The sequence below is a fragment of the Periplaneta americana genome, chromosome 2 (assembly GCF_040183065.1).
Source record: "Periplaneta americana isolate PAMFEO1 chromosome 2, P.americana_PAMFEO1_priV1, whole genome shotgun sequence".
Classification (NCBI taxonomy): Eukaryota; Metazoa; Arthropoda; class Insecta; order Blattodea; family Blattidae; genus Periplaneta; species Periplaneta americana.
In genome coordinates, this window is record NC_091118.1 from 77,828,859 (window position 1) to 77,851,276 (window position 22,418).

The following is a 22,418-nucleotide window of genomic DNA, read 5'->3' on the forward strand; positions in this document are numbered from 1 at the left end:
AGTTTTCTTTTTGGCATTCTTTCTCATATGTCATCCTTTCAATGTGTTCGTACTATTCCCATAATTGTTTTTGTTCCATGAAATTTAAAATTTAACTCTGAACATCCATTTTTTGCTTATAATTTCTTTTTTAATGTTCTTTGTTCTAGATATATTTGCGGAACTTCTCCAAAAATCATTTCTGCTGCCACTAATTTTGTCTTTGAAAATTCAAAGTCCATACTTCAGAGCCATAAGTCATAATACTTCTAACTATAGTTTTAAAAATTTTAGTTTTTGTTTCTTTTCTAACATGCTTGTCCTAAAAAACCTAATTCGGGATAGATATATTCGACTTTCCTGATTTTGTTTCAACCTCCTTGTCTTGTTTCCCATAACTTGCATTTTCCATTCCAAGATATACGAGTAGTATACGTATTCTTCTAATGTGCAGTCATGTCATTCCTTCTTCTATATATTGCTATTAAATTTTGATGAATCTTATCTCCACTAGTAATATAGTCTGTTTTCCCCGTGTTTAAATTTAGGCCCTTTTCTATATTCCTGTCTCAATTTCCTAGTGATGTATTCTTAGGGGTGCGATTTTATGGAGACTATTTTGTTTATATGACGTCATTTCAATTTCGGCCAATAAAAGTGTAATGAAATTTTGAATTCCAACCAATCACAGTTACACATCGCGATAATTTTTGCAGCTCGATTTATCACTATCAATTTATCGCATAGTCGTTCTTTTGTTTATTCAGTGTCGCCAACTGTTTCCACGTAAATCGATGAGCACGAATCCATTATATTAAGTAAAGTGCGAAATCCTACTTCCAAATCCACATCTTCATCATCTATTTCCATGTCTATTGTATCTAAAGAAAATGACACTGCTTCATAACAATTATTCATTTAATTAATGTATTAATCAGGTTATTTGTAATTACACTAGAAAATGTTTAAATTAAATTATGCTTTCAGCAGATAATGAAAACGTATTTCTGTTATAATAACAAGAGAAAAGTGCAGTACATGTGATTAACATTTTAAAACCTCTATTTCGCTGCTCTCAATTGGCATTACTGAATAACATTCAATTTCTTTATTGCAGTAATCGTTATTCATCTATTTCAACTTCACAATGTCTGAATAGGTTAAGTATTCATAAATATACAATTATTAACATTTTGTGAGTAAATGTTTGGGATATAATATTTACATTTTTATTTTATTCATGAAATAGTCCTAATAAATGTCACTCGAGGTCTCGCTTCGCTCATGGATTATCGGCAAATCTCAGACCTCTTGTGACATTGCTATAGATAATTTTATCCAGATTTCGGTGATTAAAATTGTTTAATTTCTGTGAATATTTCGAAAAAAAAAAAGACAAGGAATTTCGCGCATATTTAGCACCTTATAAAACTTTAAAAATAATAAAATAGCGTTTTTAATTATTATTGAGATTATCAGAAAATTGTTTGTACCAGTAATTAAATTCATAATTGAATTTATTCGACTGTAAGGGAGTGACTACATACTCTTCTTTATCTCACGAAGTGAGTTATTGCGGCGAAGAGAAATAACCTTTGTCTGTCTGCACTGCTCTCTCGAAGTACGGAGTCTCTGAAACAATGCGTACATCGTTGCCAGATGTTACACGCATGTAATGCTGAACGGTCAAATACGTGGACATGTTCATGTATATTTTATAACGAAAATTTTCACGTTTTATTTGGAAGAAAGAGTCATTTTTCTTGCGAATTCTCGATAAAGCCTGTTTTTTTGTATGTATGTATTTATTTACACTGCAAGTGGGCAAGCACCCGGTGGCAGTGGTTGTTGAAAATATCGTGATTGTTAAGTAGTTTCGTGGATTTATATGAAATTCGCGGATAAATTTTACTTAATTTTGGACTTCAATCAAGGGATTTGCATTTTCCATGCATGAAATTAAGTTTTTAACACCTTTCGCGTATATCGTTAATACCAAAAATCACATACCTATATATCCTTTACCTTAATATTCTAGAATTAAAAGGAGCTGATAATGAACGAAAATGTACCAATAATGAATACTGGTTGTAGCGTCATGAATTGGAATTCCTGTACTCTTACATTGTTTTTTTCCAAATCTCTGAATTTTTCTCTGTGTCAGTGTTGTATAGTGTGGATGACAAGCAACATCCCTGGCGTAAATTTGAAATGTAGATGATATTTTTACTTTTAACATTGCGTTAGTGTAGAAATTTCCTGTATTAAAATGGTCTTTATTCCAGCTCCTTAAATATTATCCACAATTTAGTTAAAGGTATACTGTTGTAAACTTTTTCTGAGCTTTCTATAAAAAAAATAAAATTACGTATGGATTTATTACCGTCAGAATTACTTATCAGTAATCAAACTTAAACCATTAGATTATTACATGAAATGGTACATAATGACCGACGAACGTTTTCGCCATGAACATGGCATCCTCAGGTCTCAACGAAGCAATGACACATAATGAACACTTATAATTTCTGGTTTAAATACAATCGTTAAAAATGTTGAAAAAGTTAATATGATAGGCGGTGTAAGCATATGCAATTAAGAACATACGTGTAAAATAAAATTTAAAACCATGCAAAGTATAGAAAAACAAACAATGTGCTGATGGTTAAATGTACAACGAGATAAAATAATTTGACAATCTTCAATTGCAGGTGGTCATAAATCACAAAATAGTAGAACATGCTATGGTATATAGCTCGCTCGTGCTGCTGTTTGAGCGGTGTATGAAACCAAAGTCAAATTTGGTTGGGGAGATGCTGACCTAACCGCAATGTTGTAGCAACACAAGTCGTTATGTACCATTTCATGTAATAATTAATGGTTTAATTTTGATTATTGATAAGTAATTCTGACGGTAATAAATCCATACATATTTGTAATTTTATTATTATACTTATCGGACCCAACATGCCTTTGAAATTTCTATAAAAAGTCAAAATTTTTCAGCTCTTGAATCAATGGCCCCTCAGGCAGCTTGCAGTGAAAACATTTATACCTCAATATTACAGGAATTGTGAACATTTTAACAGAAGTAAACATTTTTCATTCCTATTATATGTTAGTGCACAGTTTCATAACAGCTCCTGACCGGAGCGAAATAGCATGGTTTGCTATTTTTGTGAGAGTCCGCCCAAGGACTCCATGCGAGCCGCCGGGTATACCTTTCAGCCCGGAGCTGTGAACCGCAGCACCTCTGACTATTATAGTCGCTAATGGAGATGTGATATATGAGATGCCTTGTAACACAGCACTCAGACGGGTGGGCGGTGTCGCTTGATAACCAGGTTGGGTACGCCTGGAGATACTTTATAACAAAACAATACCATAACAGTTGGGACATGTAGAATTGTGGATCCACTGAGAAGAGAACCATCGCAGGTCATGGTGCTTGAAAATAATAAAATAGTGCATTATGGAACAAGCCTATAATGGTAGTAATTAAGACGCGAGGATGTTTATGAAACGAGCGCAAGCGAGTTTCATAATTTTCATACGAGCGTCTTAATTACCATTATAGGCAAGTTTCATACGACTTTTTATGCTCGACCATATTTCTAACTTGAAATTATTCATAAGTATTCATGTTATTGTTATGTGAGTAAGTGCAATAGCCTACCTCATAAATTGTGAGATGTGCGCAGACGCGAAAGTATTGATTTTTTCCGGGAAACGAATGTCGACGACCTCTATATAATCTAGAGCGTAAGATAAACATTAGTCTTGATATAAACTTGAAATTGAATTCGACATTGAAAAACGAGATGACAAATTGAATTTATTTGAATATTATTTACAATTAACGCTAATTATTATAGTAACAGAGCATAACCATCTGCGACAGTATTGGATTTCTAGCCTCCGTGACGTTTCGATAGTTGTCTTTCGATTGCATATCCGAGAATAATCGAAAACCTGAACTTTAATGAATAGGTGTACTTTAATGATATGCATTAAAGGATTGCTACCAGGTGTATAATTACTACATTTCGGCATGGTCGAGCATAAATGCATTTTTAAGCTAATTTTCTTTCGTCAAGAACCGTGATGATAGTCATTCGTTTTGCTTTTTCCTCATTACGGAATACAGAGTGTTAAAAAAAAGTATCCGATATTTTAGGAGGTGATAGTATGCATTAAAATAAGAAAAAAATGTCTAATAAACATGGGTCCTACAACACATACTTTCTGAGATCTGAACACTTGTTCATAGGAGGTGCTCAATGTGACGTCCATTTATGGCAATGCATTTTTCTGTCCTACAATACAGCAGACTACCAGAAAATCATACCGTAGTTGCTGGAATAATAATACGTCGCAAGGAATACTCAAAACAAAAGTCTGACTGCAGATATGAGCGGGGTTCAGCAGAGATGGTGTTACGAATTTTCGCAATCAGCATGTGTGGGCTGATGAAAATCCCCTTGCAGATGAAGAAATAAGGCATCAGCACCGATTCTCAATAAACGTATGGGCAGGCGTTCTTGGCGATAGATTAAGGGCCATAGGTGCTACCACAGAGATTAATTGAGGCTCGGTATCAGGACTTTTTTTATTAACATATTGCCTACTTAGCTGGAGTATGTGCCATGTCAGCAAAGACAACAGATGTGGTTCATGCATGATGGCACACCAGCACATTTTCTCCGCAATGTGCGTGAATTCCTGACGCTGACATTTCAGGACCGCTTGATTGATCGGAGAGGCCCCACACCTTGGCCTGTTCGTTCCTCAAACCTAAATCCCCTAGACTTTTGGTTATCAAGAACAACCAGGTCAGTTTCAAAGAGTGCGTGATTCCTTATGCCGAAGGGCAGAGGAATGCATTGCCGTGAATGGACTTCACATTAAGCACCTCCTACGAACAAGTGTTCAGATCTCAGAAAGTATGTGTTGTAGGACCCATGTTTATTAGGTATTATTTTCTTGTTTTGATGCATACTACCACCTCCTAAAGTTGGATACTTTTTTTTAACATCGCTTCCTGCGCGCACTCGTATCCTCATAGCTCCTCAACAATGTATCACAAATATCGCATTAATGCTCTAGTATATTTTCTGCTCTTAACTCGCATTAATATAATACTCTTGCTGAAATACAAATTCAATTTTAGAAATATGTACTATCAGTGAAAACATTCAAATGAGTCCGTATACGCCAGTTTCGGTCTGACGCTTTCCCAATTCACTGCGGACTAAATAAAAAAGACGTACATCTTCACTTTTTAACTTTGCTCTAGAATATGCCATTAGAAAAGTCCAGGGAAACAGAGAGAGTTTGTAATTGAACGGATTACATCGGCTGCTTGTTTATGCGGATGGCGTGAATATGTTAGGAGAAAATCCACAAACTATTAGGGAAAATATGGGAATTTTACTTGAAGCAAGTAATGAGATGGGTTTGGAAGTAAATCCCGAAAAGACAGAGTATATGATTATGTCCCGTGATCAGAACATAGCACGAAATGAAAATATAAAAGTTGGAAATTTATCCTTTGAAGAGGTAGATAAATTCAAATATCTTGGAGCAACAGTAACAAATATAAGTGACTTCTGGAGGAAATTAAACGCAGAATAAACATGGGAAATGTCTGTTATTATTCGGTTGAGGAGCTTTCGTCATCTAGTCTGTTTAAAAAAAAAATGAAAGTTAGAATTTATAAAAGAGTTATATTACCGGTTGTTCTGTATGCTTGTGAAACTTGGACTCTCACTTTGATAGAGAAACAGAGGTTAAGTGTGTTCGAGAATAAAACGCTTAGGAAAATATTTGGGGCTAAGAGGGATGAATGTACAGGAAAATGAAAGTTACACAACGCAGAATTGCATGCATTGTATTCTTCACCTAACACGATTAGGAACATTAAATCTACACGTTTGAGATGGGCAGGGCACGTAGCACGTAAGACTTAATCCAGAAATGCGTACAGAATGTTAGTTGGGAGACGAGATGGAAAAAGATCATTGGGGAGGCCGAAACATAGATGGGAGGATAATATAAAATGGATTTGAGGGAGGTTAGGATATGATGGTAAACACTGGATTAATCTTGCTCAGAATAGAGACGGATGGCTGGCTTATGTGAGGGCGGCAATGAAACTTCGTGTTCTCTAAAAGCGATTTGTAAGTAATATGTACAGGTATTTAGTGAGTCACCTTAAATATGATAGTGTGGGGTCGAAATGAAGTGGTCGGGACTAAGAGCCATTGAACAGTACAAACATTTTATATAGGCTGGTTTTTGACACTTCTGCAACACACACACACACACACACACACACACACACACACACACACACACACTGTTTCCAATATGCAACACTGTTGCAACAAGGTTATCAGACTTTCTCACATGTTTCTCCGTCAGAAATCCATACCTCTGCCACGCGTATATTAGCATGTCTTTGAGCACAGATGAATGAAACTGGTGAAAAACAACAGAATGTAATGTCATTATGAAGCCCCTATCGTGCAATGTGTATGAAATGTTTTCACATATCATTTTATATCTAGAAAACTCTTCTAGCCTTCGAATTAGAATTTTATATTGCCTTATATATATATATATATATATATATATATATATATATATATATATATATATATATAACCAAGAGTTGCACAAATCTTGTAGTTTATGGAGGGATAATTTATGTTTTAATTGTATTACCATGTAAAGCAGTAGTGTCAGAGTTGTAAGCTCCATTACCGGTTGTGAAGCTAGATCGGAGCTTGAACTTGCTTATGTCTGTGGAAACACCGGAGCACGCATCAGTCTAATGGAGCGCTCCGCTCCGTTTAGTCCCTGTCTGACATCGCTGATGTAAAGTATGTAAAGAGCTGTGATACGATGTCGCGGAAGTATGAGGATCTGAGTGAGCGAAAAATTGGCATAAGTAGCATGGTTTTTTTATTTTATTTTAGTAGGTTATTTTACGACGCTTTATCAACATCTTAGGTTATTTAGCGTCTGAATGAGATGGTGATAATGCCGGTGAAATGAGTCCGGAGTCCATTACCGAAAGTTACCCAGCATTTGCTCATATTGGGTTGAGAGAAAACCCCGGAAAAACCTCAACCAGGTAACTTGCTCCGACCGGAAATCGAACCCGGGCCACCTGGTTTCGCGACCAGACGCTCTAACCGTTGCTCCACAGGTGTATGCTGTAGCATTGATTTTCGAGTCATTATATTTCGTAAACGAGGAAAACGCGAAACGAACTACCATCACCATGTTTCTTAACGAACAAAAATTTTCTTAAGTATGTATTTTCATTAAATGACATGTGAACAAATCATTTTTTTTACTCCAAAGCCATCTGCAGTCTACATCTGCGCGTGGACATATGGTTAGAACGTTTGATAGTGAAACGAACGGGTCCGGGTTAAACTCCTGATTGGGACCCTGACTCACTTTGCTGGTATTATCACCTTCGTCTCACTCAGATGCTAGATAACCGTAACAGTTGATAAAGCATAATAAAGTAATTAATTACATAATAGAGGTCGCGAAATTTACAATGTAGTTATATTTACCACAAGGTAAGGGTTGCCCAAAGGACACGGAGTACTTTGAACACAAAAACATTTCCAATACAAAACATACTGTCTTCCTCCGACGAGTTTAGCGCTGGGACCGAAGTATTCTTGCCATCGGTGCGGACTCCAATATAAGCCAAACAAAATAGATATAATAGCTATTAGAATTTCTCATCATTTCATTTTTCATATACCTATTATTTTTATTGAGAGAGATAGAGTTCATTCTCCATATAAATGATTTCTGAGAATTTTTACTATATATTAACAACAGTAACGGCCACAGTTTTTAATGTAGGGTACTGGTTGGGACATTGAATTTCTTACAATAGCCAACAGACAAGGTTGAGATGATACCACGAGAACTTCAAAACAAACCTATCACTTTAGTATCACCATTAATTTTATACTTGTGCTTAAATTATTCACGAACTGGTTCATAAATATTTTTCTTTTCTATGTTTGCTTGTTGAGGTTGATGAACACTAGTCTCAAACCGAACCGTTGGATCAATAATTACGGCATTATCCTATTCTCTGGCAATAGCAATGAAATCGACACGTCGTCTACTACTATTTGTAGCAATGCAGAATACCTCTTGGTGGACTTCAAAGTATGATGGCGAGCATTACGAAGGAACTGACGATGCTGGCAGGACCCCAAGGCGTGGGGGAGATTTTCATTCTCAATGCATATTATACAGAGTGGGAGTAATAACTCTGCAGATTTAACAGCTTAATTCTTGAATAGAGTAGACTACAACAAAAATTCTGATACCATATAAACAAACAAGTGGATACTTTTCTTTGAAAAAAATTCTCTAAATCTTAACATTGTTTTACTCGATAAATACTATCCATATGATTATGATTTTATTCTTATCATTAGAGAAAGTGATAAGGAATGATTTATCCCTTTGCAGTTTTTAAATAAAATAGATTGTTTTCTTGCAAATTAAGTAGGCTATCACTACTTATTACGCTGAATTTCCGTCTTCACCCTTCGGCGAGAACATATGAATATGGTATCTTTTGGACAGAGCCGTTGATGGAATACGTTTTCTCGTGCTACTGCCGTTTGGTCTGCCGTAATTCTACCGCATATCCACAATTCGTAGTCATCCTTATCGCCAATGCAGTAACTATGAGAATCTACTGTATCATACCATCTTCACACAAAATCAAACTGCATGCTAACAAGGGATCCCTAGAGTTGACGCCACGCTTGAATATGGAAAACTAGGAGGATGTGTGGAAACCCCATTTGAATTCATCACTAAGCAAGTGTTAACCCTGAAAATTTTGAACTTTTTTTTGGAACCAACATTATTCTTTAAAACTATGAAAAGATGGAAATGCCAAGTGAGTTCTATAATAATTTCGGAAGTTGGCATACTTAAAGTCTTCATCATCCTACATGGTTGTTCCTTCATATATGTGCATATTTTTTAGATGTTTGTTTATATTTCGACATTAAGGTTATGCTTATTTTTATTATTTAATATTTTTTTGCGAACACTATTATAATTATAAATTAAGTTTTATTTAACGACGCTCACAACTGCCGAGGTTATATCAGCGTCGCCGATATGCTGGAATGTTGTCCCGCAGGAGTTCTTTTACATACCACTAAATCTAGTGACATGAGCCTGTCGCACTTAAGCACACTTAAATGCCATTGGACTGAGATCGAACCCGCAATCTCGGACACAGAGGCCAGCGCTGTACCACCTGCGCTACCCAGGGTGACTCCACGAACACTTTTCTAGTTTTCTGGACACTGGCGAAAACATATTTTAACGTATTTGGCACATATTAGTTGTATCTGATCGTGGGGATCATGTTGCACTGTTTTATCCTCCGCCGACGTATTATTTCCATAAATATTGCGAGTTAAAGGTTAGGTTATGTTAGATGAAGGAATGTCTGTGACGTGAGGCCGAGGATTGTGACAAAATTAGAGTGGGTCACATCAGGGGTTAGTTAAGCCACAAGAGACAGAGGACTCTGGCAAGGTTAGAGTGGGTAGATGAGGGGCAGGTAATTCGGTACCTTTAAAGTAAATAAATATTGAATATTGAATTTATATTTGAGAGGGTCTTTCTTGGTCATAGATCGAATGCACTACTTCTTCTGTGATGTTGAAAATTTGTGTTCTCCGCGTCATATGTAATGGGTAATAGTTCTTTTTAGGTTAAAAAAAAAACAGTGTTTTACTCTCAGTTTTAGTAGTTTGTAGGTCTACATATTCAGCAAGTGAAATTAAGGAGTTCCAAATAATTTCTGTGAAGAAGACGCTTCGTCAGCTAGAGCAAAGCACGATAGCCTAAAGAAGATGAGGGAAATTAGCAAAGTGCCTCAAGGATACGATAGAGACGTGGACGTTAATCCTATCTTGTTACTCGATTAGGTCTCGAATTATTGTCTCCTCACTTCATGTAATGTAACAATAACTTTATATTTGCACAAGTTAATTTTTACGGACAGGAAGAACAAGTTGGATCCTGAAAACATGGAAAAGATTATTATGTCACAAAGTTTCGTACAGTCATGAAAGAAAAAGAATTGTCTGTGTCAAATTGATTTTAATGAAATTAGTAATAGCCAATGGCTCAATAACTAAGAAATTCATTTTTTTTTCTTTATGCTCAGTAATTTGAATATTTCCCTTTATATGGCTAGTTTTTTGCTTTACGTATGATCCTATCCTGTGGTAAATTTGTTATCTCTTTATCTTTTAATGCATATACAGGCTGAGTTAGGAGCAAAGGTACATGGCGTGAGGAGCGATAATATTGGTGATTCTGAACAAAAAAAAAATTATATGAATATATGCCCTGTTTTAACAGTATCTGACATACAGCTATTTGAAAATCACGGGCGTCAGTCAGATGTCCTTCATCAGCACTCACAAGCGGACGCAACCTTAACTACATTAGGTTGCAGTAGGATCAATGAAACGTATCCTGGCGTTGGATCGGTCGCGGTGAAGTCATTTCTTGGCCACCGAGATCACCCGATCTTACCCATTGGATTACTGCGCGAGGGGTTGGCTTAAGAGCGAAGTCTACAAACGCAAAGTGGAAACAATGGAGGAACTTCTCGATTTCATTTTACATGCTTGTGCTCAAGTAAAGGAATGTCCGTATCAGTTCAGATCAGGAACACAGCAGCTGTCTACAAGAACTGCAAAGTGCATTGAAGTTGACGGTGGACATGTTCTTTACAGAGAAGTAAACAATTAAACAGAACAAAAGGTAACAAAGTTTTCATTTACTATCACCTGCACTTTTCCCGATCCTCATTGTTTCCATTAGTTTTCTCCGAAACCGTTAAGAACAGGTCATATGTTCATATAAACTTTTTTGTTCAGAATCACCAATATTATCACCCTTCAAACCATTCATTACCTTTCCTCGTGTTTCACTCGTATAAGTGCACATTTGCATGCATATTTTAGGATTTTTAGTGCATATCTATAATTCTCAACAGTGGTCAACCATTGTCATCAGTTCCAGCACTATTGCTACATTCACCATCATCACTACATCGTAATTTTTATAGTCGTGATCGAATCGTTGCTTGGTCAGCAGAATGATGTGTGACATGCATACCCAGTTTCTTAATGACGATGCTAATGCACAAGTTGGTGACGTATGAGAGTTGTTTTCACTAAACAATTGTAATTGCTGTTACCTTGGGACGGCCGGTGGCCCCATTGGGGCGATTAAACAACTCAAATCTGTGGAAACGTGGAATCATGCTATGTAACAGTTCTCATTTCTGATTGGCCTTGGAACCCGCTGATGCAGGAGATAGGCCAGATGCTGAACATTCCTATTCGAATGCGTTGACATAACACGAAACGGGATTGTTGCTGAGCGTTGTAATTGGAATGCATTGTGTAAAGAAGCCTTTGGCATAATTATGAGATGTTACCGTAGAAACATGAAACAAGAAAAACATTTATTGCTCAAGGTTGTGATTGGAATATATTTGTTAAATAAAGGTTTAAGCGTTTTTTGTAATGCCAGTTATCTGTAGTAATGTCACGAGAGGTCTGAGATTTATTAGGACTATTTCGTGAATAAAATAAAAATATAAATAATATATCCCTAAAATTCGCTCACAAATTGTTAATAATTGTATATTTCTGAATACTTAACCTATTCAGACATTGTGAAGTTGAAATAGATTGAATATCGATTACTGCAATAAAGAAATTGGATGTTATTCAGTAATGCCAATTGCGAAAAGCGAAATACAGGTTTAACAATATTAATTAAATGTACTGCCAGAGCCTTCTTTAGTTACAAGCCGGGGCCATACGTCGGCAACACTGTAATTATCTGTCACCCGGAGACTGACCGTACAGTACACGTGTTTGTGCTAATGCCGATTTCCAATGTAAATTAATGTTACAATATAAGTGTGTGTCGATGGAATTATGTTTGCGGTCGTACCAAACGTTAATTGTTGATGTATTATAAACTAAATGCGTGTTGGTGATAAAAAAACAAGACAATAAATTAAAATAAAATGGTTGCAGTGTTTGGGAATTTTTACGGTTATGGATGACAAAGTAATTGACTATTCTATTAAATATTGTATAACCACATTTTTATATTCTTATTTGTGATTTGTGTGTATCAGAATTCTAGTCAAATTGTTGGGTCTCGCCTGCTATATCAATAAAGTTACGCCGTTGGTTTTCAAAGTCCATTGTAAACAGCTGTTTTGTGATCCCATAAATGTTGCAGTTTTGTTGAAGATTCGGAATGCCTGCTATACGTCAGAACTATCTATAATTTGTATATGCATATAATCACTTTGTTGGTTTGGTCAATGTTACTTATGTCCCGCCCACTATAGAGACATAGGCCAATTTTACACATATTTAGTATAACTTGTTTCTTTGACAGGTTAGGTTTGGTTAGTTTAGGTTTTTGTTATAGCCTACCTTGCATATACGATTATAGCGCAACATTGGCAGTGATAAAAGTGAAATATTCGTTCAGTGGGCGTTGGATACTCTACATTCACCCACTTGGTATTTACAGGATTTAAAGTCCACTGAGTTTACGCTAATTGATACATACATGTACTTAATAGATAATGTTGCGTTTTGTTACGTATTATGTTGAAGGGATGTGTTTTCATTTTTTCATAGATTGTTTTACTTGGCTTAACTGTATTTACATCCTCATACTTTTATTATAATAGGAATGTCAATAGTTTCTTCTGTTTACATTTTATTTTAGGTCTATTTGCATAATTCACATTCTTAACTTGTTTTCTGTAGTTATATTTATTTAAAATTATATTTTAAAAAGTTTATAACAAATAATTTAGGATATCAGTATTGTTATGGTGACTGGCCAGGTTCAAGCTAAAATTGGCTTCCTGGACATCTGAAATATTTATAGAAAAGCACGACATAATAACATGAAATTAAAATGCATATGATATCCTACACCTTTCATGTCAGAGGTGAAACAACATTAAGCGGCAAAACATTGTCAATTTACTAGCCACATAATGGTTAATTGATTGGAATAGGGTATTGCGAAAGTACGTCATTATTTTATTTATTTTTGGTACAAGTAACATTTCTTTAAGTATTTATTTATTTTCTCTTGTACCATCAATAAAAAAACAAGTATGTTTTTATTTTTTTAAAATTATAAGTGTAGTTGCTACGACACATAGGCACACAGCACTTTCTAGGCATCTGAAATATTTGTAGAAAAACACGATAGATAATCGCATAAGATAATATTAAAATATATCCTAAATCTTTCACAGATGAAACACCATTAAGTCGCAAAACATTGTCAATTTGCTAGCCACAAATTTGTTAACTGAATGGAACTTAAGAGTACTGCGTAGGAATTTACGTCTTTATTGCATTATTGATTTTATTATTTTCGGTGTAAGGAATATCTTTTTTATTTATTTACCTTCGTACTATCAATAAAAACATGTTTTTTTTTGTAATTATTTTAAGTGGCAGCCTTTGTATGTAAGCAGCCTACTTACGCCATATTCTGAAGTATAGCTAATTGATAGCAATAAAACACTATTTTCGAACCCGTAATAATTTACATCACTACTCTGAATCTTGATCTTACCTTTGTGCATGAAGTAATATTGAAAAAATACGCGTTACGTGTAACGAAAGCAATGAGCAAACACAATATCACTCTAAAATCTCCCGCCTCCACCCTGCGTTGCCAAACCTACCCATGCCCCGGCTTGTAACTAAAGAAGGCTCTGGTACTGCACTTTTCTCTTATTATTATAACAAATACGTTTTCATTATCTGCTGAAATCATAAATTGATTTAAACATTTTATAATATAATTACAAATAACCTGTTTAATACATTAAATTAAGAATGGTTGAAAACGCAATTATCAAATCTGAATGAAGGAATGTATTTTATTCAGATAGCCTAAAATGCACATAGAAAATGTGGAAATAGAATTTCACACTTTATTTAGTACTTCGTCGTTACATTACACACTACACCGAGAACTAAGAACTATGTAATATTGTGTGGAAACAGCTATATAGCAATGCTTATGTATTCACACTACAGCGAGACATATGTTGCTAAACAGTGAAGCCATCTCTGTATAGATAATTATTTTATTACGCCATAGGGAATGCAGTTTGATCAAAGACCTTGTATATAATATACAAGGTCTTTGGGTTTGATATACGCTGATGTTACATAAATTTGAACATCTGACTTTCTATTAATTGTTTAAGTTCATTCACGTAATACAGATGTTATAGGTTACAATTAGGTTTGTTACCTGTGGGCGCCGGACCATGTGTCAGCTGTGCCTTATTTCGACCTTACTCCGTGTTACAGGAAAGCATTTTCCATAGATCGACAAACTCATTCTCGCTGTAGTGTGTAACGGGACTGAAGCTGCATCTACACAGTTCAATTTTCCATGCGCGTATGCATGCTGTCTGGGAAGAATATTGAAATGATCAAGTTTAAAACGTACGTTCAATTAAGATGCATGAAGATTTTGTGTCTACATGGTGCACCGTTTTGAACATCGTCTTCACTGCGTAAACATATTAATATTAGCGATCATTCTTGCATTCATTACTTGAATGTGTGAAGTTGAAAGAGCAGTTTAACCGTGTATATGCATCTTAATGGATTCATGCTCATCTATTTACGGGGAAACAGTTGGCGACACCGACTAAATAAAAGAACGACCATGCGATAAATTGATGGTCGGAGTGACGTACATTCAGGTACAATAAAATTTGAAGTAAAAATAAAACGATGTCCCTGTATATATCACTTCCATAATATGGCTTCGCAAAACGTTTCCTTTCAGCTTTGATATTACGGAAGCCATAAAACAACAACACAACCTGAACACCCACACACGTACGCATTGTTTTAAATTCAATAATGACACGACACCACATACTGTATGTTACTTATTAAATCAGTTTTGTGTCTTAAACAACGGAACGTAAACACTCACACGCTTTCACTCTCTTTTAAATTCAATAATAACAGGCCACCATATTACTTTATTAAATCATTTTTGTGCGTTAAACAGCGAAACCTAACTCCGGCCCGCGTACCCACTGTTTTAAAGTCAATAATAACACTTTATCACTGAGACTTCCTCTATTGCCTGCCTTAAAATAACTGAACTGAATCTAAACTGATGTTTTCTAATGGGACCATATCCTCAACGGAGCATCTCCTTCCACTATCCTCCCATCCTCAGCTCTTTTCTAAATCCTAACCGTTGACTAAAGACACAGCTATTTCGTGTCGACACTGCGATGTAAATTTATTAGTCATTTGGTTTACGACTGCATTTTCCTGAGTGCGCCAGCAGTGTTTCTATGGCGACCAAATGCCGTTATACAGGTCGGTGGGTTGGTTCTAGAAACGTCTGACTGCTTAGTTATATCATTGAGTAATGTCGGTTAACTAAGCTACTGTATTTTATAGTGCCAGTTGCCATGGAAACGTGAAGCAAAAGAAAAGAGATACGTTGCTGAACGTCTAATTTTGGCGCTTATTGGTAAGCCTTTCATCCACACTAATGGAAATTATCATAAAAATAAAAATAAAAACTAATATCAACAAAGTTAATATAATGCTTTCTCCTTGTATATAGATTTTATGCGTGTCGCAATAATTTATTTCCTTTAACATGTTTCGATTGATATTACAGTTTACAGGTTATTTTAATTAAAAGACGCCCAAATCAAATAATTTCTGCTCAAAGACGGATCTTTTGCTGCAAGCCCAGCATTCTTCAATATTCCCTATTTTCAGCTTTCCTCTTAGTGTTCACATACTATCCAAAAATTAAATATTCTGATATCTTCTTCTGCCCCGAACTTTTTTCACGTTCACCATGCCTTCCGGTACATTCTTCAGTAGGCAGTTTCTTCTTAGCCAGTGACCTAGCCATTTCTTTTTCTCTTTCTGATCAATTTATTCAGATAAGTACATGATTATCCCTTCTCAAAGTTCAATTTATTCAGGTACAGTACATAGTCTAATTATCCCTTCTCAAAGTTCAATTTATTCAGGTACAATACCTGAATAAATTGAACTTTGAAAAGGGATAATTATGTTTAGGAAATAGTGTTGTCACTTCATACCAATATACTGTAGTTTTGTTAATTCGGCCACAGAAGACGGTGATAATAACTTACTATGTTAGTCATACACAGAATGAAATTCATGGCCGTAAAAAATGCTGCTTGAAAGTAACATCATATAAGTAGCAAAATTTGATTTGTTACATTGAATTATTTCAACGTTACAAGTGCTTGTTTGTTAAAATGTGTATATGATAACATTATGCAATTTGTGTTCTTTTGTTTTGTGTGTTTTTGAAAAATATAATTTCAATTAATGCTCCGCTATAAATTTTGTAACCTTGTGCATCTCTCGTGTTCATCGTACGACTCGTCTTCCCTCCACGTTACCTCCACTGTGTCTACGTCTTCACTGTGCCTAAACGAGACGCTCTACTGTATCAACATTTTGACTGGAATTTAGCGAACATTTTAATATTGAATAAATAGACATTAAAATTGGAGACTTCTTTCATTAATTTAGACTTTTCCAGGAAATACGCCACCATAACATTGTCTTTTTTGTAATCGTAGTTACCTTTTTTTTTTCTATATCAAACTGTGAACAATTGATAATCTCTCGCAAATCGTTGCCTGGATTTTTCAGGAAGCAACTGGTTTCTCACACTCCTTGCTTTTCAGCTATATCGGGTGGAGTTTCCGTCGATTCTTCTTCACTTTCATAAGTATTCACGATATTTTGCGATATTTTTCGCAATCTTCAAACAAACTTGAAACAAAAGGAACAGTTACTAGGTAAAACGGTTATCTGTCCTTTATAACAAAAACTAACAAATGCTAGTCGATTCGCGTTTTCTAGCATTGTGGTCAGATTTTAAACGTAATGTTATAACATTCTGCTACGTACGTTTTTATATGTTTTAAAATTATGGCAGTGTGAAAATTAGTATGTAAGCCACGTGCAACAAAGCTCATTGCAATTCTCATGTTATATGCAACCCTCAGTAAACCTCGAGTTGCATTCAATGACTCTCAGGTGTGCAATGGATGCCTTTCTACACTAGTATTACTATTAGGATGCGGATGTTGATGACCTAAAAATCTACTAAAATGATCATTAAAATGCCCTTAAACTAATGGGAAAATGACATACAATTAAAAGAAAATGGCATTTAAATATTATTCAAAGTACTCGCACCACAACTTCCTAAAAATTAGTTACATTGTTTCAATGACTGCCCTGCAAATCTCGGAGAGAGGAAGCCACTTCCTGGAATTGCTTTGAGATAAAGGAAAAAGGCATCCAACAAAATGAAGGTTTTAAGGGAAAACTATAGATTTTAATGAGGGTTTACAATGTGTTTTAATCAGGAGTAGTCCATGTCAGTCCTTCTCCTCCGCCCTTCACTTTTGTTACCAGATCTTTCAGATGAGAGGAGTGTGAATGACAAAACAAACTGTGGGCGCAGCGTGCATTCTTGCAATCTTTATGTTAAAAATACTGTCTACTACAGTAGATATCCCTTTCGAACCATGTTTGGGACACAACGTTCTGTCCAGGACATGGTGAAAGTTTCCCCCCTTCCAAACACAAATTCTAAAGACACACTCGTACCGACAAAAGAACAGTAGCGGTCAAAGCCCTCAGTTAAACTAACCTGTTATAAAACATTTTATATTACTTCCGTTGTGTGAAGCGAAGCCTTCACTGCAATGAGGGATGGAATTTAGAGTTTGTTCCAAACTATAAAACTCAACTTCACTCTATTCACTTATTCAGTAGGTAATTACTACTGACCTATTTGGTTAGAAAAAGATCTAACAACCTATCTGTAAAGAAGAAAATACAATTCATTCCAAATTATTTAAAAGTTCTTCAAAGTATTAAAAATGACAAAAAAAAATGCCGGAAAAATATAAAAATGATCTATTAGTTCAAAAACGATAAAAAATGCAAAATAAGAAATTAATTTTTACGTTGATATTAACATAGAAAGGATTGCTATATTCTAATGTATTGTGGGTCCCTATCACCACGGTATGGCGCGTCCTCAGGTTGCGGGTAGAGGAGACGGCCTCCAGATATGGAGGGTAGCTGCGAATATATTGAATAAGCAGTCATGGACAGCCGATAAGGGGTGGTCCTCCAGCTTGGGGGTTGGGCGAAGGGCTAACAACCCATCACCGTAAAAAACAGCTTGTTACGAATCCCTACAATAAGCCTCGGAATAGCTTGATTCTCTGGCACGACCACAGCAAAGGAATAAGGTTTTGAGATTTGGCACTTGGAACGTAACTAGTCTTTATAGAACAGGAGGGGTAACATTAGTAGCAAAGGAACTCGCTAGATATAGAATAGACTTCGTGGGAGTACAAGAGGTTAGGTTAGATGGGAATGGCATATCACAAATAGGAGATTGATTACTTGTTGTATTATGGGGAAGGAAACAATAATCACCAATTAGGAACAGGATCCTTTATTCATAAAATAATAAAATCAGCAGTAAAAAAGGTCGAATTTACAGTGACAGGTTATCATATTTAGTACTTAAGGGTAGATGGTGCGACATCATAGTTATAAATGCTCACGCCCCTACAGAAGAGAAAGACGACCATATAAAGGATATCTTCTATGAGGAATTGGAACATACTTTTGATCAGTTCCCTAGATATCACATGAAAATTTTATTGGGGGATTTCAACGGTAAAGTAGGACGGGAGGATATTTTTAGACCAACTATTGGAAAAGAGAGCCTACACGCAATTAGTAGTGACAATGGAGTTAGATTAGTCAACTTTGCCAATCGAAAAATTTAATTGTCAAAAGTACAACATTCCCCCACATGGATATACATAAATATACTTGGACTTCTCCAGATGGATTGACACACAACCAAATAGATCACATCTTGATAGATAAACGGAGACATACTAGTATAGTAGATATTCGAACTTTCAGGGGTGCAGACTGTAATTCTGACCATTATTTGGTGATTGGAGAATTAAGAGAAAGATTATCAGTAGCCAAGCGAGTAGAGCAACAAGTTAATATTACTAAATTCAATATTTTGAAATTAAAGGACGAGGAAGCTAAGCAAATTATCAGATCGAAATTTCGAATAGGTTTGCCACTTTAGAATGTTCCGACGAAGTTGAGAAAGAATTAGATGTTAATAGCGTGTGGGAAAATATCAGAGATAGTATCAAAATAGCAGCTGAGCAGAGCATAGGTTATTATGAAACTAAGAAAAAGAAACCGTGGTTTGATGAAGGTTGTTGCATGGTAGTAGAAAGAAGGAAACAGGCAAAATTGAAATTCTTACAGGATCCAGTTGAGGAGAATAGAGATAATTATTTCAATGAAAGACGGGAAGCAAGTCGTACACTTAGGAATAAAAAGAGAGATTACTTGAAGAAAAAACTGAATGAGGTAGAAACAAATAGTAAGAATAAAAACATTCGAGATTTATATAAGGGTATAAAGGAATTTAAGAACGGATATCAGCCAAGGGTAAACGTGATCGAGGATGAGAATGGTGACTTGCTTGCAGACTCTCCATCAATCCTAAACAGATGGAAAAACTATTTTGCGCAACTACTAAATGTACATAGGCCAAATAGAAATGATCGGGACGAAATTGAAATACAAACTGCTGAGCCATTTTTATACCCGAACCCACGCTTTCAGAAGTCGAAATTGCGATAGAAAATCTGAAGAAGTACAAGTCTCCAGGTATCGATCAAATTCCAGCAGAATTAATACAAGAGGGTGGGAGTGGATTATATAGCGAAATTTATAAACTTGTGCTTGCTATTTGGGAAAAGGAAATTGTACCAGAACAATGGAAGGAGTCCATAATTGTACCTATTTTTAAGAAGGGGGACAAAACCAATTGTGGTAACTTTTGAGGAATATCACTTTTGTTGACGTCGTACAAAATTTTGTCCAATATTCTTTTGAGAAGATTAACTCGGTACGTAGATGAAATTATTGGGGATCATCAGTGCGATCAGATTTTTTGTATTCGACAGATAATGGAGAAAAAATGGGAGTATAAGGGTACAGTACATCAGTTATTCATAGATTTCAAAAAGGCATATGACTCGGTTAAGAGGGAAGTATTATATGATATTCTTATTGAATTTGGTATTCCCAAGAAACTAGTTCGATTAATTAAAATGTGTCTCAGTGAAACATACAGCAGAGTCCGTATAGGTCAGTTTCTATCTGATGTTTTTCCAATTCACTGCGGGCTAAAGCAGGGAGATGCACTATCACCTTTACTTTTTAACTTCGCTTTAGAATATGCCATTAGGAAAGTTCAGGATAACAGGCAGGGTTTGGAATAGAACGGGTTACATCAGCTTGTTGTCTATGCGGATGACGTGAATATGTTAGGAGAAAATCCACAAACGATTAGGGAAAACACGAAAATTTTACTTGAAGCAAGTAAAGCGATCGGTTTGGAAGTAAATCCCGAAAAGACAAAGTATATGATTATGTCTCGTGACCAGAACATTGTACGAAATGGAAATATAAAAATTGGAGATTTATCCTTCGAAGAGGTGGAAAAATTCAAATATCTTGGAGCAACAGTAACAAATATAAATGACACTCGGGAGGAAATTAAACACAATAAATATAGGAAATGCGTGTTATTATTCGGTTGAGAAGCTCTTATCATCCAATCTGCTGTAAAAAAATCTGAAACTTAGAATTTATATAACAGTTATATTACCGGTTGTTCTGTATGGTTGTGAAACTTGGACTCTCACTCTGAGAGAGGAACATAGGTTAAGGGTGTTTGAGAATAAGATGCTTAGAAAAACATTTGGGGCTAAGCGGGATGAAGTTACAGGAGAATGGAGAAAGTTACACAACGCAGAACTGCACGCATTGTATTCTTCACCTGACATAATTAGGAACATTAAATCCAGACGTTTGAGATGGGCAGGGCATGTAGCTCTTATGGGCGAATCCAGAAATGCATATAGAGTGTTAGTTGGGAGACCGGAGGGAAAAAGACCTTTAGGGAGGCCGAGACGTAGATGGGAGGATAATATTAAAATGGATTTGAGGGATGTGGGATATGATGATAGAGACTGGATTAATCTTGCATAGGATAGGGACCGAACCACCGGCGTGGCTCAGTCGGTTAAGGCGCTTGCCTGCCGGTCTGAAGTTGCGTTCGGGCGCGGGTTCGATCCCCGCTTGGGCTGATTACCTGGTTGGGTTTTTTTCTGAGGTTTTCCCCAACCGTAATGTGAATGCAAGGTAATCTATGGCGAATCCTCGGCCTGATCTCGCCAAATATCTCGCTATCACCAATCTCATCGACGCTAAATGACCTAGTAGTTGATACAGCGTCGTTAAATAACCAACTAAAATAAAATAAAAAAAATAGGGACCGATGGCGGGCTTATGTGAGGGCGGCAATGAACCTTCGGGTTCCTTAAAAGCCATTTGTAAGTAAGTAAGGATTGCTATATTAATAGGCATCGTCCTAATGTGAAAAATAAGATGATGACTTCATCAACTTCCACTCCCTAATTATAACTATTGTCACTTCACGAAGAGAATTTCCACTGTAATGCGATTTTGCGAACATCTTATCCTGGACTGTGTAGTACAGTAAGTACCCACTTCTTGCGTAAATTTGCTAGATTTTCCTATGAATGTTATTAATTTTATATTATTTCACGTGTATCATTTCCGGTAAAGTTGACTGGTACATACGAAGTTGAGTGTGAACAAAATCCGCTTCGTAGAGGAGTATTCGCTGTAGGCCTACACAGATTTCAGACGGCATGACTTTTTCAGTTTCTTACTTTTGCTGGAAAGGTATAGGCCCTAATTCAGCGAAAATTTCGAATCCATTTTTTCCGTCATAACAATACTTTGTCTAATAATTTTAAAAAGAAAGGTTAGGGATGTTCTATTTTTCTCTAAAAATTGAGATTCAGTATCATTCGAGAAATGGTCAGTAAGCCAATCGGAGACTGTCTAAATTGCGTCTTACTGGCATTTTGAGAGGCTTCTGATATCTGGTGACCGTTATGAATTTGAATTATTCATCTGTATGGTAGATCTATTTAGGGCGGCAATGAACCTCGGGGTTCCTTAAAAGCCATAAGTGAGTAAAGTTAAGGTAGATTATTTTCTGGACTGAAAAGGATTTCTCATTCATTTCACCGGTTCTTTCTAGAGTTTGTATGCGTAAAGGATTTCCCCCTCCATCGA

The 22,418-nt window shown here is 35.9% G+C and overlaps 1 protein-coding gene across 1 annotated transcript in view; it reads left to right on the forward strand.

Annotated features, from left to right (window-relative positions):
* The window catches only part of Invadolysin (leishmanolysin-like peptidase, invadolysin), a 690,653-nt gene that overhangs the window by 166,336 nt on the left and 501,899 nt on the right, over positions 1–22,418 (forward strand). The gene's annotated exons all lie outside the window — the stretch shown is intronic.